This window comes from Natator depressus, chromosome 1 (assembly GCF_965152275.1).
Source record: "Natator depressus isolate rNatDep1 chromosome 1, rNatDep2.hap1, whole genome shotgun sequence".
NCBI lineage: Eukaryota > Metazoa > Chordata > Testudines > Cheloniidae > Natator > Natator depressus.
In genome coordinates, this window is record NC_134234.1 from 62707769 (window position 1) to 62726721 (window position 18953).

The following is an 18953-nucleotide window of genomic DNA, read 5'->3' on the forward strand; positions in this document are numbered from 1 at the left end:
CATGTGCAGGGTCCGCTACTGTAGGAGTGCTCAAATGTCCCACTCAAAACCCAGCCGGAGGAGGCAGTGGGCATGGTTCCCACTTTATAACTTTTAGCCCGTTGGTTAGAGCACTCACCTGGGATGTGGAAAAGCCAAATTAAATTGCCCCCTCTGCCAGATACCTAATACCATGGCAGTAAGTCTTTCCCCAATATTGTGAAGTAGTTGTTCAAACTAAACTCCACAGATAAACCTAATTCAAAATGAGTTTAAAAACTGGCCAGGCAATCAAAGCAACACCCAGCTGGACTGTCTTATGCTTCCTGAGGAGAAGAGATCACTGGGATACTACTCTGTGACTGGATTAAAAAACAAATCACACAGTTACTGCCTGCACATGTCAAAATATGATTATATAAGCTTCTCAGACTTATAAATACATTCATTGTATTTATAACAGCTCCCTAAGTATAACAGTGCTAAATGGAATTATTACTCCTTAGCACTCAACTTTTTGCAATTTCTCAAAACTCTACTTTTATCCTTAAAGATTCTTACAGTTAGGAAAATACTTTTCCCTTTTAAATTAACTAAAGATTTTATCGTACTTACTGTACTGTAGACCAGTGCTACTCAAAGTGGTGGTCCGTGGACTGGTGTCGGTCTGCGAGCCATCGGCTGCCAGTCTGCACGCACATTGGAAAAAAAAATTGCCGGTCCCCCATATCAGCTAGCTTGAGAAGCACTGCTGTAGACCACTTGATTGTACAGATCCATCCCTGGTGTAACTCCATTTACTTCAGTGACCTCATTAACTTTGCAATAGAGATTAATGGTATTTCTTTTGGGGACACAGTAGAGTAGTTTAGATTAAATTTGAACTAACATTTTAAAAAGGAGACTGACAAGGGTAAATATCATGTTTACAAGAAGTATAGCGCACATCACCGCAGATTATTAAAAATGTTCAAAATCTAGTGTACTAGTTATTTATGCTGTTTATTTAATTATGTGCAGTTCTTTCACCTGACACAATGAAAATATTTGTTTTATTTTGTTTCCAGCCAGTGTCTATTCAATTTTATTTTCAGATTCCATGTACTAACAACATGCTGCATCAGTTTCAACCCAAACACTTCAAGGGAATTTTTTAAAAAGCATCTTCCGGTGGAATTTAAGACAGCTGCCCCCCCCTCCCCTCACCACCCCCTGCCCCAAACCATTAAATGATTTCAGTTGGTTCTGGAAGGGTTTTTACTTATGTCTCTCACTTCTGGGACATAGTTGACCTGACAGTGTCCCTTTACATTGTTATAATATGAGAAATTCCATCTGGACTTTCTATATCTCACCTGCTTTAATATCCATCACTCTGGCATTGAGAAATCAAAATAGCAGCTGTTCTTCCCCTCCCTCTAGAATCTACAAAAAAAATTTCTGCTGCTCAGCCAGTTAATAGAAGAATTTAGCAAACTCACACTGGTCTTCTGTGTCCTTAAGTCATGACAGAGCTTTCAAATATGCATTTAATTAAAACAATTATGAGAAACATCTTGATTAGCTGTTCACTTCAGCACTGCCTGTTTAGCATTCCAGAGTCCACCAAAGCACATGTACCAACAATCCCCTTAAATTGCCATTTGATTTAATAAGACTTATTGTATCTTAAAAGGACATATGACTTCTCCTTTTCTCACTGTTAATTATACCATCTTAGGAGTTTGAAACAAATCTATTATTTACTGAACTGCCATTGCTTCGTTGCATGGATATTATTGTTTGTTATTGTAGGGTTCTGATTTACTGCAACTGATGTGTCATTAGCATCCTTGCTTAAGTAATCTTAACTACCTCTAATAATGCAATTTTTAATTGGTTTTCTTTAAAATCATTAAATGATTGTGTGTATAAAGTGTAATCGTACTGACTATTTGTTGTTTTTCATTTCAAGCAGCATGAGACAGTTTGATGTATTTATTACCATCAGGATTATGATGCATACTGCAGCAAATGGTATAAAAAGAGGACAGAATGTATTCTGTTGGAATGTGAAAAGTGCATTAGACAAGCACATTTAAAAACTTAAAGCAGCCTTGTATCGTTACTTGTAAAATGCCCTGTGTTAGTATAAAGCGCCTAAATAAAAGCGTGAAAAGATTAAGAGCAGGTTGCTAATCCTTGACACTGACTCCAGCAGTGGTGGTGTAGCTGTGCTGGTCACAGGATATTAGTGAGACAAGGTGGGTGAGGTCATATCTTTTACTGGACCAACTTCTGTGCGTGAGAGAGACCAGCTTTTCTTCAGCTCTGTGTAAGCTCGAAAGCTTGTCTCTCTCACCCACAGAAGTTGGTCCAATAAAAGTTATGACCTCACCCACCTTGTCTCATTGACCCAATCAGTCATTCAGTTACATATTTTGAAGTTTATGTCGTTACAATCTATCATCTCTAGCTTAGTTTCCTTTGCGGACATGCCTGGAAATCATTATGTATGTAATGCTATAGCTCAGAGTCTTTCTTTGTAAAATTTTAATTTCTTAATTTAATACACTGCTGTAACAATCAATGGAAAGACAAACATACAACAGGAGCAGTGCTATTGAATTGCAGTATGGCCCCTGTCTTCAAAATTGGGTTCTTATCCAGGAGTTTATTGGGCTATTGTGTATCTGTAAAATAAACTTCACAGCTGCTGTCAGGTTGCAGACAAATGTGAGCGCTCTAGAGGTTGTGCTTTTCTTGCAGGGGCTACGCGTTTTAAAGCCATGGATCAAAACTGCTTGAATACTTGTGTTACAGATGTGTTTAAGAAATTACTTTTTGTTATGTTGTTCGTTGCAAGTATCTCTTTGATTGTTAAAGTTTCTATAAAACAACTGAGAACATACAAGCTAATTTACCTGCTACCAGTAAAATTCACTAACTTGTACTGAAGGCAGAAAGATATACCACCATCAGTAGTCTAATTTATTTGTATGTTTGTATTAGAGGGGCTTGATATTTTTTGTTGTTTTATTTGTAGTTTGAATATAGAGTTTTTCATCACTGTTATAAGTGTAATAATGGCTAGCACGGTGCTGTATGGCTGTGAGATAACCCCATTCCTAGAAGCACAAGAAGTGATTGGATTTTGTGTCAGCCTTACTTTCTCTGCCTCACTCCCCATTGCCTATTTTTCTTTTCTTCTGTAATTTGGAGAGGATAAACTGTCTTGCTGACATTGATAGAGAACGGTTCAAGAAAGGATAGGCAACATTTCTCACTTTCAGTCTCTGCCCAAATTATTATAAGAAGGGCACTCATGGCATTCAAGTGTTTTTACAGCTGAACAGACATTTTCCATTAAGAGTTTAAGATGAAATTCACTCAGTGTGGCCTTTCCAAGTCCCTAGTCACCACACAAACGCTGTTGAAGGCTTTAAGCTTCCAAGGACACTATGCACTGTAGTGTATCTCCCCATTAATAAGGAAGGAGGTATATAGACACAGTTGCCAAGTCCCTCCTATGAAATGCAGAGTGCCCTCAAGTGCCAGAAAAGTCAGTGGGACTTTCACACCTTGTAGGTCCATGCTGTTAAGGAATGATAGTTTAAAAAAAAATCTATAAGCAAATCTCTCAAGTGACTAAACACTATTCACTGAGAATGTTGCCTGCCCTTTCTATTCCTACAGAACAATGTGTGCTTGTTTATTTAAAATGGTTTAAACCCTATTAAACAAAGATTCCCCTAGAAAAACCACTTGCAAAGCAAACTCAACTGGAGAAGGACTGAAGAGCTTTTGGGAGCCAAGGAGTAGTCTGAGTCTTAACTTTTAAACAGAGAGAGTGTTCTCCTTGCCACTCATACAATGATTCATAAACAGATTATTTTCGAATGCCAATGTTGCATAACTGCTAAGTAAGTAAACCAAATTTTACATGTGGTATTTTTCTGGCTAATGTGCACATTGCTATGAAATGAAGCAGTGTTATGTTCTGATAGTAGAAGTGTTATTACTTGGATTAACAATACATGTAGCCTTTAAAGTGAAAAGAACCATAGTCCACATTATTATCCAAATGAACAAGCAACAATCTACCTAATTTAAAAGATATGCTTTTAAAATGACCCCATTCTCATCTTTTATTTCTCACTGGTTAACTTTTCTGAGTTGAGTTCACATTCTCTTTCATATACAGGTTAGATCAGTTTTCTTTCTGAGGCCCCCCAGTGTCCTATTAAAAACTCCACAGCCCCCTTGTGCCACAACAACTGTTCTTCTGCATATAAAAGCAAGGCACAGCGTTAGGGGGTAGCAAGCAGGGGACCTGCCCAGAGCCCCATGCCACAGGGGGCCCCATGAAGCTAAGTGGCTCAGGCTTCGGCTTCAGCCTTGGGCGGAGGGGCTCAGGCCTCTGGGCTTCAACCCCATGCAGTGGGACTTTGGCTTTCTGCCCTGGGTCCCAGCAAGTCTAATACTGGTCCTGCTCGGTGGACCCCCTGAAACCTGCTTGCAGCCCCACAGAGGGCCCCGGACCCCTGGTTGAGAACCACCGGTTTTGATCAGATGATTACTTGAAAAGGAGACCAGCTGTGGCACTGAATATTCAGAGTTAACTTTTCAAAAGCAGCTAAAGGAGTTACGCTCTTTCACCGACTTTCAAAGAGCCTGTGGAAGTTCCAGACAAAACCAAAAGATGTTATAATGTCAGAACTATTTTACAATCAGATTCTACAACCAAGCTAAGAAAGATAGATTTAAAATAGATGAACTTTGGCTTTCTGAACTTTGTATACAATTTTTCATTTTGACACAACATGCAAGCCTGTGAAGAGCTTTCTAGTTATCAATCACATTTTGTTTCAATATTGTGCACAACATTCTCATGGTGTAACTCTGCTCCAGGTATTTTCTGCAGCCCAGCATCTCCCACAATTCTGATACGGCTGGGCTGCTCCCCTCTACTCTGCAACTCCCAGAGGCCGTTCAAAGCTGCAGCATAGTGTATGCTGACCCTTTCTCCTTTTCCTGCTTGCCAACAGGTCTCCTGCCTCTGCGATAGCAATCAAGTGTTGTTTCATTTACGTCCATCCCTTCCTGTTATCTTTATTTTTTATCGCCATTTCTGTGCAGTAACAAGCCTTTTTTCTTTTATCTTACTCCTCCTCCAGGAGCTGTGCAGCAGTCTTGTACTGCCCCCAGAACCTCTAATGCAGCTGCTTCCTCCTGAGCTCCTCTGCCCCGTTACAGACATGACAGAGCCGCTGTGCAAGCACTGGGCTAAGTACAAATGGGGCTCTAGATGTGAGAGAGCTTTCCCAGGAGCAGCTTGCTCCCACCCAGCTAACCCTCTTGCTGCTAGGGCACGAGGCTCTAGGTCAGATAGTCATGTTGGGGCCCCTATCCCCTCCAAGTAACCATGTTTGCCACAGAAAAAGCCCAAGGGCAGAACAGAGACTCTGAGGACAACCACTACATCCAGATAAGCCAGGAGTAAATCCTGGGGTGACACAGGACCATAGACATAAGTCTCCTGCATGGTTACCAGTCCTCTTACTCTTCCCCGCCCCACCCCCAAGTCTGGAAATAGTTCTTGGGTAGCCTTGGGAGAGAAGCTGGGCTTATATCCAGCCCCCCTTCCTCCCAAAACAAGCCAGAGAACTCTGATTATGAGACCCCCCCACACACTCTGGAGAAATTAGATCCTGAAGTGGAGGACTTCCAGGGTGAAATTTCTAGAGGGCTCTGCACAAAAGGAAGCTGCAAACAACTGTGTGCCAAAAAAGTCCAAAAAGAATAAAGAGGGGAAGAAAAAGTACATAAAAAATCCAGAAGGTACTCCGCTTCTGATGCAGACTCCTCCTCTGCCAAGGAAGGCGAGCTTTCGGGATCTGAATCTGAGCAGAGGAGAAAAAAATTGTTGCAGTTTTTCCAAAACCTGAGTGCAAAAAGGTGGTGGCCACAATACAGATTCAATCTGAGCAGGCCCCTGAAGATAAGCCTCAAAGCAAATACTCTCACTCCAGATCCGTCCCTGAGACAGCGATGACCTTGTACTCCTCCTTCGAGGACGTAATCAGGGAAGAATGGGAAAAGCCTGGCACAGGTAAACTTAGCAGCAAGCATGAGGTTAGGTTCTACAAGTTGCAAGACCCAAAGAATGTTCTTACTGAAGTCCCAAAGGTTGATGCAGCAGCAGAGTCCTGAGCTAGAGACATGGCTGTTCCTTCAGAAGAGGAATTCTTCCCTAAAGGACCTAACAGGCGACTGGAAGCCACCCTTAGAAGGGATGTTGAAGCTTCCTCGATCGCCCTCAGAGCGTCCTTGTCAGCCACATGCTTTCTGAGAACAACACAATGCTGGCTGGTGGACTTCAGGGCCCGACGGACAGAAACCACCCCAACACTGGCGCTGCACTGAGGAAAGATTCCCTGGCAGCTGCATTTGTGGCTGAGGCCTTGCTGAACACAATGAGATTCTCAGCCAGGGTCATGGCATCCAGTGCAGCAGCCAGGAGCTTCTGCTCCGGGAAAGTAGATGCTCACTCCAAGCATGTCCTATGCTCCTCCAAGTTCACAGGATCTCTCCCCTTTGGAGAAAAGCTGGACAAGATAGTGTCAGAAAATGCTGCAAAAATCAAAGCAGGCCTTCCCCTTTTTGCCACTTGTTCTACGAAGGGCATACAAGCCCACTTGCAGGCAGAGACGCTCCTTTTGCCCCTCCTCCTCACAGATGTATCAGAGGAAGGATACCCGAAATGACGATAGTAAGTCCTGGGACTGAGGCTGTAGTGGAAAGTTCAAGGGTGGTCCTTCAGCCCCCAATAACCCAGCATGACAACGACCAAATCTGGCTGTGCCTGGATCTGACTCTAGGAGGCAGGATTTCCCACTTTTCAGAGGAATGGTCTGTGTCAACCACAGACGAGTGAGAGAGTGAATCAGGGATGCGCCCTTGAGCTACGGGCTCCATGCCATCCCTTCTTCATCCCTCCCCCATATCCATTGACTCAGCAAAGTATGAACTTATCTGGAACAAGGTCTCCCAGCTCCGGGATGCAGGCGCAATAGAAGGAGCTCCCTTAGAAGAAAAGTTCTCAGGGTTCTACTCCATCTTTATTGTCCAGAATAGCAGTGGGGCAGTCAAACCCACCCCATCCTCAAGAGGCTCAACAAGTGAATAAAGACTATGAGATTTAGGATAGAGTCCCTGGCCTCCCCGGTGTCATCTCTATCCCAAGGGGACCTCCTAGCGTCAGTAGATCTAGCAGATGTGTAGCTTCATATTCCCATACTCCCATGTCACCGCAAGCTTCTGAGGTTTGTGTATGGCACAGTTCTGAATGCTCCCATTTCGACTCCCATCGTTCCCCTCCCCTCCTCCCCCCAAGTCTTTACAAAGACTCTTATGGTGATTGTTGCCAGATTCAGGTCTCGGGGGGAACCACCTTTACCGCTTTCTGGGCAATATCCCAGTCAGAGCTCTGACCCAGACTGCCGCACACAATGCCACGATTCAGACTCTGGACTTCCTGCAGGTGCATGATTTTGTAATAAATTGTAAAGAAAAGTTCACTGATTCCCTCAACAAGGATATCACACCTGAGAGTGGACATGGACACCTCGATGATGAAAGTCTGTCCATCACTGAGAGTGCACAAGGCCAGCCATGGCTCAGTGTCTTCAGCTATTGGGCCTTCTTGTGTTGTGCATAAGGATCACTCCATGGACAAGATCACACATCAGATGTCTCCAGGCCTTCCTGCTCAAAATATGGAACTGCTCCCCTGAGTGCATGAACGATCAAATGCTGGTCCCAAATCAAGTGCATGATTCCCTAAAATTGACAGTCCCAGGCAACATCTGCAAGGACCTCTCCATATGCCTTCCAGACCCTCTGGTTCTCACAACCAGCACTTGCCTGATGGGTTGGGAAGTTCATTTAGGAACCCAAACTGCACAAACCCAAACTCATCTTCTGGAGCCATGGACAGAGGAACCACAGCATCAGTCTCCAGAAGATGAGACCTGTCAAAGTAGCCTTTTGAAGGTTCCAGAGCCACCTCAGGGCAATAATGTCCTGGTTCAGTTGGACAACACAACCATGGTCACATACATAAACAACCAAGGAGGGACAAGGAGCCCAGTGCTACATGCAGAAGCAATGGAGAATGGAGTCTCTTCCTTCCCTAAAAGAGGAGCTGTAACAGAAGGCGAACTGGCTCAGCAGATGCAGACTCAACGACTTGGAGTGGTTTCTAAACCAGGAATTTTTCAGCCTGATCTTTCAGCGCTCCAACTTTCCACCAGCTGACTCGTTTGAAAACCACAAGAACACAGAGTCCCAAATACTTCACCAGGGAAAGAGATCCCAAGTCCATGGGAACAGATGCCCTGTCGCACAGATGGCCCCAAAGCCTGCTATATGCCTTTTGCACCCTTTTCACTCTTAGGGAAAGTGAGCCAGAAGATAAAGCAGAAACAAGCAAGTTAACCTTATACTGCCTGAGGAGACCCTAGTTTTCTGAGTTGATATTGCTGAAGCTGGAACCACTGTTGCAGCTACCGTTGGGACTGGACTTCCTGTTCCAGGGTCCCTTTCTCCATCCCTTTCTCCATCGTCTCCAGCTAACATCCTGGTTATTTAACGGGAAGCACTAGCAACATCTGGCCTCTCTTCCAAAGTCATCAAAACTTTGCTGTCATCCAGGGGAGTCTCTGTGCTAAAAGCCTACTCCTCCAGCTGGGCCAAGTTCAGTGTATGGGGCCAGGAGAACGGTGTAGACACTAGAGATCCAGGAATTCCAACTATTCTGGACTTCCTACAAGAAGGTGTGGATAAAGGTCTCCAGCCCAGCACCATAGCATTCCAGGTATGTTAGCAGGATCCTTGGCAGAGAACCCTAAGTATCCAGGTTCCTCAAAAGAGTCAGACTGGCCACGCCAGCAGCCCAGCCATATGGGCACTGGCTAAATTCTTTATAAGATACTCTAAGGTGAATTTTCTGTCTTCTGCAGAGGCAGCCTCCAGCAGAAAGGTGCTGCAGGCAGTGGCCCAGTAATAGTATTGCCTTTGAGCAAGCTTTAGAGGGAATTTCCTATCTCATTCTGGTTTTTTGTGGTTTCTGGATCCCTCCCTGCTTCTGTTTCACTGCTCTCCACTTCCCAGACATATCAGAATTGTGGGAGACACTGGGCTGCAGAAGGGAATCATTCCTTTCAGCTAGCAGCATCTCCCCCAATTCTCCTCTTCCTGGATGCCTTGTTAGCCTAACGGTCCTCATTTGATTTGGACTATTACTATGCAGATAACTGCCTGCTGTGCATAGTTCATAAGTTGGCTTGGATGTTGTTGTTAATAGTATCCGTCTGTGAGTATTTATACAGCTTGGGAAAGACTCACCTGAAAGCAAGCAGGAAAAGGAGGCGTGGCCAGCACATGCTACACATTGGCTTTGAACCACCTCTGAGTACTATAGAGTGGAAGGAGGCAGCCCATTCATATCAAAATTGTGGGGGATGTTGCTATGTTCCGTGTCCATTGCTTTGCTACCTAATGACCTGAAAAGGTGACCTTCTCAGAAAGTAAATACACAAGGAAAGAGAAGAATTGTTTTAGTCCCTAACTAGAAATCATAGGCTGAAAATATACAGAATAGCTGAGGATCAGAACGCAAGTTCTTTTAGACAGTTTTGCACAGAAAGTGGTGAGAGCCCCAGCACAAAGGTTGGAGCATTTTTGAATGTTGCAGTAAACCGGGTAAAACTCCCACTGATTTCGATGGGAGCAGACTTAGACCAATGCTGAGTGTTTTTGAAGTCTAAATGGACAGGATGAGCTAATAAGGGTTTTCAATTTTTTTTTTAAAACAATGATGAAATTCTGTGAACCCTGACTCCAGAGCTTAAAGCTTCTACTCTTGCTCTCATGTAGCTGTAACTGAAGCATGAAATTTACAAAGATGTTAAAAAGTTGGTAGAAGTTACCGCCTGTCAGTGTCTCTCACTTCTTCCTAGTTCATTGCAAGCTTCCCAGGAAAAGCAGTACCCTGAACTAGCAGTCAGCCTCTCATTCCTCACAAGGATGCCTTCTGTAAAGAAGTTCATCTCTTTGTATTTTCTCCCGGCTCCCAAACATGTTGGACTATTGTTGCTAAATCTCTGATTTGTGGACACCTGTCTGAACATGATCCTCAATCCTCACAATACAAGTGTATTTGGAGAGTCTTCCTGTAGAGAGAATCTATAATGTCTCAGTGAGCATTAAAGCACATTTTACAAGAACACAGATATTCAGAAAGTTGTAACTATGATAAGGTACATCATCCAATACAGCTTCATGGAAGAAGTGAGTTTTAAAGGAAGGATTTGATTTAACAGAGCAGTGGGATTACTTGATATACAACAGGAAGAGTTTGCCAAGCAAAGGGAGCAGCATGGAGGAAAGAGAAAAGGTATCTTAGCAATAGCAGTGCTAAGACTAAATGAGTGCAGAAATATAGGTAATAAGCTATAATCAGGTGGAAGCCACTGGAACAGCTTGAGAGGGGAAGATAGCATAGGCATGGGAACTAGGGATGCAGGGGGTGCTGCAGCACCCCCAGGTTTTACACAGGGCTCTGCTCCAGGCCCCGCATGTGGGGTCCCAGCTGCCGCCCTACACCCAAGGGTCCTGGCTCCCAGCCCCACGCCTGAGAGTCCCGTCTGCCAGCCCCAGCCTTGGCCCCCTTACCTCTGTCCCGGTCCCCCCCTCCCAGAGACACTTCCCTGCTCCTGGTCCCAGCTCTGGGGGTGGGGAGGGGAGCAAACAGGGACAAGGGGGCTCGCTTTCAGCACTCCCACTATTAAAAGTGTTCCAGCCCCACTGGAAGACAGGACAAATTTTGAACATGATTCATTTAGCATTACTGTAGCCACAAGGTTGAATTTTGTTAGGAGACAACAAATATTCCCAGGTTTTGGTACACCATATCTTGTGGACTATTACTTAGGTGGAAAATAAGCTTTTGCTATACCATGTTCCTTGCTTTATATTGTGTGTTAGATTGTAAGCTCTTCAGAACAGTGTGTGTCTTATGTTCTGCAAAATGCGGTGTACATCTATGACACTATAGAGATGCTTAATAACAAAACAAAGCTAGAAATCATGAAAAGTAATGTGTTTTCTATATAGCTCTGCATGCAGGCTATTCTAGCCATCTTTGAATGGTGCTAGACTATGTTTGGTACAAAACAAATTCATGAGGATATCAGGCTACACTTAAAAAGAAATCCAGAGAATTGAATGGCCAGTTTCCTTTGAATAGAGAACCCAGCAACTTACACCTTACAGACGGTAAGTTAAATATGGGGAAATCTCACTGTTTCTTTAACTTGGGCTCTGTCTGTTTGGTATTTTTCCTTGTCATTTATAAACTTTGCACCATAATAGTTTGAAGGGGGGGGGAAGTGTTTTCAGGGCTTATTCTTTCTTTTGCACACTAAAATATTTAGTTTAATGAAAATGGAGTCATTTCTATGTCACTTTTTAAATGGACTAACACGGCCTATACAGGATTGTTTTTTAAACTGTCAATTTAGATAGACAGTGGAGGGGCACCAGGGATAAATTTGGCCCTAAGTGTTTATCGAGATAGAAGACATAAGAATTTGAAGAGTTGGGTTCTATTCTTAGCTACAAACTTTAAGGATGTGACCTTGGGCAAGTTATTTAATCTCTGTGCTTCAGTTTCCTCACCTGTAGCATGCAGATAATAAACTACTTCCCTGCTCAGAAGGTTGTTGCGGCTAAATTAACTAAAGTTAGTTAATATCCTCAAATAAATACAAGCATTTTGGATTAAGACAAATGTATCCTCTTAATAATAATGTATTGTTCCCCTAAAACAAGCACATACAATTCAGTGCTCCCTAGAACAACTCAAAATTTAGCAATCACTGTAATATTTTACTTACAGTGGAAACTTTCATTCCGCCCCTCTCAATATGATGAACAATCCTTTTCTGCTTTGGACAGATATTAATCCCATTTTTGCCAGTGGTCTTTTCAGTTCAACGCATTTTATGGGAATTATCTTGACCATCTTATTAAGCAACATGATAGAGTATTACAAGCAGACAGTGGTTTGGATAAAGTCCAAGGATACTATTTACTTGGTTGGGCAAATGTATTACACTATATAGTACAGGCCTGCAAACCTGCTATAACTATATAGCACAGGCCTGCAAACAGGATTACCATCTTTTTTTTCCTATTCTGAATTAATCATGTTGGATGTGGTCTGAATATAGTATATAAACAGCTGTAATTCAAGCCTGGATTGGTTTCAGGCCATTAGGGCCATCTACAGAAGTTTCCTAATTGAGAATAATAATAGAATGAGGCTGGATTGTCCCTATATGGGGTACTGTATCATATAATATATGAACTGTATTTTTCCATATTTGAGTTATATTGGAGACTTCTCGTAGCAGAGAAAGCGTGTTCGTGTTTGAACAGTGCCAAGCACAGTCAGCATTTAATAAATAAAGTATAATAATAATGATGATGCTGAGGCATAGGCCACTAACCCCCACACCCTTTTCCAACAATTTACATCCACTAACCCACACCCTTTTCCAACAATTTACATCCAACAGAAAAGGAAGAACATACTTTCAGAGCTGAGAATTAGTCTAGCCTGTCAGGTCTCATTTTGATTACTTTTCTCTTGGACTTTCCTGTATATTCAGATACTCCCTGCTCTACTTCTCCAGGTGTCTAGCCTGACTATATTTATACTCTCTGCAACAAAAAGCACAATGGAAGTTTGGTAAAACAAAATAGACACACTATGTAATAGAAAAAAGAAAAGGAGTACTTGTGGCACCTTAGAGACTAACCAGTACCGGAAACCTACTGACCGCTATTCCTACCTACATGCCTCCAGCTTTCACCCTGACCACACCACACGATCCATCGTCTACAGCCAAGCTCTGCGATACAACCGCATTTGCTCCAACCCCTCAGACAGAGACAAACACCTACAAGATCTCTATCAAGCATTCTTACAACTACAATACCCACCTGCGGAAGTGAAGAAACAGATTGATAGAGCCAGAAGAGTTCCCAGAAGTCACCTACTACAGGACAGGCCTAACAAAGAAAATAACAGAACGCCACTAGCCGTCACCTTCAGCCCCCAACTAAAACCCCTCCAACGCATTATTAAGGATCTACAACCTATCCTGAAGGATGACCCAACACTCTCACAAATCTTGGGAGAAAGGCCAGTCCTTGCCTACAGACAGCCCCCCAACCTGAAGCGAATACTCACCAACAACCACATACCACACAACAGAACCACTAACCCAGGAACCTATCCTTGCAACAAAGCCCGTTGCCAACTGTGCCCACATATCTATTCAGGGAACACCATCACAGGGCCTAACAACATCAGCCACACTATCAGAGGCTCGTTCACCTGCACATCCACCAATGTGATATATGCCATCATGTGCCAGCAATGCCCCTCTGCCATGTACATTGGTCAAACTGGATAGTCTCTATGTAAAAGAATAAATGGACACAAATCAGATGTTAAGAATTATAACATTCATAAACCAGTCGGAGAACACTTCAATCTCTCTGGTCACGCAATCACAGACATGAGGGTCGCTATCTTAAAGCAAAAAAACTTCAAATCCAGACTCCAGCGAGAAACTGCTGAATTGGAATTCATTTGCAAATTGGATACTATTAATTTGGGCTTGAATAGAGACTGGGAGTGGCTAAGTCATTATGCAAGGTAGCCTATCTCCCCTTGTTTTTTTCCTACAACCCCCCCCCCCCCAAGACGTTCTGGTTAAACTTGGATTATTGCTGTGCACATTGTAAGATGAGCTATTGCCAGCAGGAGAGTGAGTTTGTGTGTGTGATTTTTGGAGGGGGGTGTGTGTGTGTGTGGGGGTGGTGGTGGTGAGAAAACCTGGATTAGTGCTGGAAATGACCCACCTTGATTATCATGCGCATTATAAAGAGAGGTTTCAAAGAGGGATGGGCTATTACCAGCAGGAGAGTGAGTTTGTATGTGTGTCTGTGTGTGTGGGGGGGGAGGGGGGGGAAGAGTGAGAAAACCTTGATTTGTGCTGGAAATGGCCTTCCTTGATGATCACTTGATGATCACTTTAGATAAGCTGTTAGCAGCAGGACAGTGGGGTGGGAGGAAGTTTTGTTTCATGGTCTCTGTGTGTATATAATGTCTTCTGCAGTTTCCACGATATGCTATGCATCCGATGAAGTGAGCTGTAGCTCACGAAAGCTCATGCTCAAATAAACTGGTTAGTCTCTAAGGTGCCACAAGTACTCCTTTTCTTTTTTCTTTTTACGAATACAGACTAACACGGCTGTTACTCTGAAACTATGTAATAGGTATCTCTTTCTGGACCACACACCACCAATCCACCTTATTCAGTGAGCTGTAGCTCATGAAAGCTTATGCTCAAATAAATTGGTTAGTCTCTAAGGTGCCACAAGCACTCCTTTTCTTTTTGCGAATACAGACTAACACAGCTGTTACTCTGAAACCTTATTCAGTGCTTCTTAATGCTGTTCAGGCTTTCCGTGTCATGATGCCAGGTGCTGAAGTCCAAATGGGAAACACAGAAAATCAAAGTACTCTTTATCTGCTAACCAACCCCCACAATGAGAACTTTCCTCCTCTGCCCTGTGGATAACTTCAGGCCTAACCTAAAGGGCCCACTCTGAATAGGAAGGGAATCAGTAGTTCAGGGCTTCACTTTAACCAGAACCAATTACACTTGCCAAATTGTGCATAATTACATGTGGAGAGTCTAGTTTAGGTATTTTTTGCTCCCTGACATGGCCTGAGTTGACTTAGCTCAGTACTAATATTTCACTTTCACTAAATGTAAGTGGAAAGACCAGGGCCTTGTGCACTGACTCTGTCAATAAGTTTGCATTTTTAAGTCCTCTTGACTATATTTATGTGTAAGCACATTATTAACTCTTCAGACTTGATCTGGTTAATAGACATGCATTGTTTTTAATGGAAGTCTTGAAGCTCTTGTGATGGGCATATTAAAATGCCTAAGTGTGGCATATGGGGTGGGAGAGAGAGAAAGGACAAAGCAGCCAGCCTGGCTGTAAGATGGTATGTAGACATCTTGGTGTTCAGAAGATACTATGAAGAGCAATGGCAAAATAGGCCCTAATCCCGCATTCTGATCCGGGGGGGACTCCTGCATTCATACAGGCTCATTGACTTCATCCATTGCCTTAGGTTTGCAGCTCAACACTGCAGAGTGGGAACCCCTACAGCTCAACTTTATAGGATGGTTTCTAAGGCAGCTCAAAGACGTCTATGCATTTTAAAAGTGTATTCTCTTATAAATAAGTATAACAGGTCAGAAGAGTAGGATTAAACATGAGATTAATTTACTTATATTCACAAATGGCAAAATGTTACACATACCTATGAAGCAAGAGTAGTCTGTATAAGATATTTAATGTTAGTACAGGAAAGCTATATGAAAATCAAACTTACCTCTTAACATTATCTCAAGAACTGTGACAATAATTAAGTGCCTCAGTGCCCCTACATTTGCCCACTGGTAAGCGTACCTCAGACCAAGTAAATCCTGCCCTCTCCCAGAACACCTTCCCTGGCTTGGTACTGCGGGGAAGTATAACTTCAGTGAGCTCTGCACTGCTACTTCTGATTCACATGAGTGTTGTCTCCTCTCACTTAATCTCTTGTGAATCAGAAGCAGCCATGCAGACCCAACTGAAGTTATACTTGTATAAGAGGAAAGGAGAGTCGATGTACAGTGAATACGTCTGTGTGTGGATCCATGTGGGGTTAAGTTCTGTTGGCAATTACCATAGTGTAAATTTAGAGTAAATCCACCACAGGCAATGGATTTATTCTGAAGTTGCACCAGTGTTAGAGCAGATCTGGGTCCATAGGCCAAGATTTGGGGAGGAGAGGGGGGCCCAGATCCACAAAGGCGCTCAGGTGCCTAACCACAAACTCAGGCGTTTAAGTCCCAGTTTTAGGAGCCACTGCAATCCATAAAACTCCCTTTCAGCCGCTGCCTAACCGTGGAGGTGCCTATATTTTTACTGTAAAAGTTCTCAAGTCACCTATGTTTCTGCCTCTGGGCATGCGTACTGCTACTTTACTCTAGGCATCCAGATTCCCTGCTCCAGCAGAAGCCCCAAAGTGATCCAAGAACCAGGAGAAGATAGGCAGAAGAGCATCTCACTTACCTGTGGGGGGGCTGATCTAATAGGCATGCTCAGAGGCCACCCACAGGATTGGGTCCCATTCAAAAGGTGGCTGGAGGAGGTGGTGATGCTGCTGCAACCCACCTTATCATGTTGAGTGCAGTGATTACAGCATTCACCTGGGATGTGGGAGACCCAGTTCCCTTGCCAAAGGGGGAGAGAAGATTTAAACTGGGACACCCACTGTCAGGAGAGTGCTCTAACCCCTAAGCTATGGCCTATTCTGCTGTGGGGCTCCCTCAGTCTTTCATTATTTAGTCAGAGTGGAATAGCTTCAACAGGAGAGAGTCATTAGGCCAAGGAGCGAAGGATTTTGTAGCCTGGCAGCTAATGCACCCACCTGGGAGGTGGGAGACCCAGGCTTTAGTCCCTCTTGCTCCATGACTGTTTAATTATTTATACAAAAGGAACCGGTTCAACAGGAGGGATTGAGGGAGCCCTGTATCAAAGTATCTGAGTGCTCTGGGCAGTGGGAGACGACTGTTCAAATTATTTCTGCCTATCAAGACCACCGGGGAATGGAACCTGGGCCCTCACATCCTGGGTGAGGGCTCTAATCACTGGGCTAAAAGTTATAAGGTGACTGGCCCGTCACTGATACCATGCTCGCTTTGTGAGGAGTGAGGCAGGCACCTAGCTCATTCTCACAAGAAGTGACTTAGGCACCTAAGCCCCACCTGACTCGGGAGAGTGGTTCCTGAGTGTGGATCCCTAGCAGTGATTGACACCCAGTTTCATGAAGGGGCGGGGTTTAAGACACATACCTCTCACCAGCATCTCCCATGGGATAACTTAGTCTCCCCATCCAGGACTTTCTTAAGTACCTCTCTCTCTCTCTCCCCGTTCAGTGTTTAGGGAGCTGTGGTGCCTATCTCAGGCTTTGTGGATACCATTGTTGTGCCACTGATTTTCTAGGTAGCTGAACGTTAGGTGTGGTGCTAGTGAGCATCGCAGCACCTCTGGCCGTTTGTGGAGCCGGGCCCTTTTGGCTTCAGTGGGAGTTACTGAGTGCTCAGCACTTTTGAGACTCTGATCACTTATGTCAGAGCCTAACTGTGAAAATAGATTCCTGCTCTTAGGCTCCTGTCTTGTAATATCTTGGTCTAGTGCACAAGATGAGTGCTGGTTCCTCGCACTCAACAGCAAGGATAAAAGAAAGTTATACAGCACAGCTTCTTCATTCACAGTACAGCACCACACCTGTGCAGGCCTGAGTCTCCTCTCCACTACAGAACTGTTTTAGGCTAGTCTAATGCCATTTAAGTCAGTGGAGTTGCACCTGTGCTGTAGATTAGAGAATCAGGCCATTCAACAGTTTCAGGCAAAATGAAGTACTCCGTTGGCTGCTGAAAAAGTAAATACTTACCTGCTCTGGTTTGTGCAACTGCACAGATTTGTATATGCAACTTAGACCGGCTCTTGTTAACACACAGAAAGCGTGTTCATTTATTAGAGTATCCAAGTGTGCTTCAATCTGAAATTTGAAGAAGAAGAAAGACAAAAGAAACATTAGATCAAAGTTGTTCTTAAATTACAAAGTGACAGTTTAGTAGTCATCCAGAAAATCAACTCAGAACAAAAAGAGAATGAGCACCTAAGAATTCAAATCACATGCACTACAGAAAACCAAGAATAAAAAGTGACAATGTGGTTTATACCTTTTGAAAGGTTTAATTTGCAAAGCCAATTTGGATCTTGATTATTTTGCATTCCCAGGGAGCTCAGTGAAGCAAGATCTTTTGCCAAAAGCTGAGGTCGCAATCCTGTGGAAGTGTGTGAACACACGATTAAAGGCAGTGAGCCAGAGCCTGGTTTGCACCTGATCTGCAGAGTGCATGTTGGAAGGGGATCCAGAGGTGGCTTAAAGCTCATCTTTGCACTCCCCTGATCTTAGTGCCAGCTCAGTACAGGGCTACTCCTCCCCACATGTACAGTTAGAGAAGCCTGAGGCCTACTACCAGCCCAAAACTGCAGCTGGGGAGTTTGTGTGGGACAGGGACACACCAACTGTGGCCCTGTTCCCAAGCAGCAGGGACAGGGCATGTCATAAAAGCCCTTGCAACAACTCTACAGCAGAGTGATCTTCCATTGGCTGATTATGCCAAATGTAGAGCCTCGTTACTATGGCAGTGTGCCACAAAGCAGCTGCACCACACCAGAGAACTGGGCCCTGCATTGTTATGAACACACAAAAGGGAGCAGAATTAACGATTGCTTGTGCCACCTAAACTCTGGCATTTGCTGACTTGAGTCTTTCACTCTGCAAACTTAATGTTTTTTAAATTAGGTTTTTAGTATGGAATATTCTCGCTGCAAAATCCTTAGCGTCAGGTTTAGATTTCATTGTGAAACTTAAGTAGTTCTCCTTTCTCCTTTGAATTTTCATGAAAGCACAAGTTGCCGATTTTCATCCAGTTTTGAAAGGCTCTATCTCAAAATGTGTGCTTACAGAACAACTCGCCACTGCCATAAGAGCGAGATGCAGGAGCATTAACGAATTTTTAACTCGGTTAAATGACTAAAAGATAGTTGCAAAATGAATGTAAAGGAAAATGATGTCAGTGTGGTAAAACAGCACAGCAATTTAGGAAACATATTGCACCATTCCAACACTTCAATGTGTTGGCAACAGGTAAAGAACCAATTCCAGACTTCTTATCCTGATTCATAGTAATCCTTTCCCTCATTAATGCACCATCCAT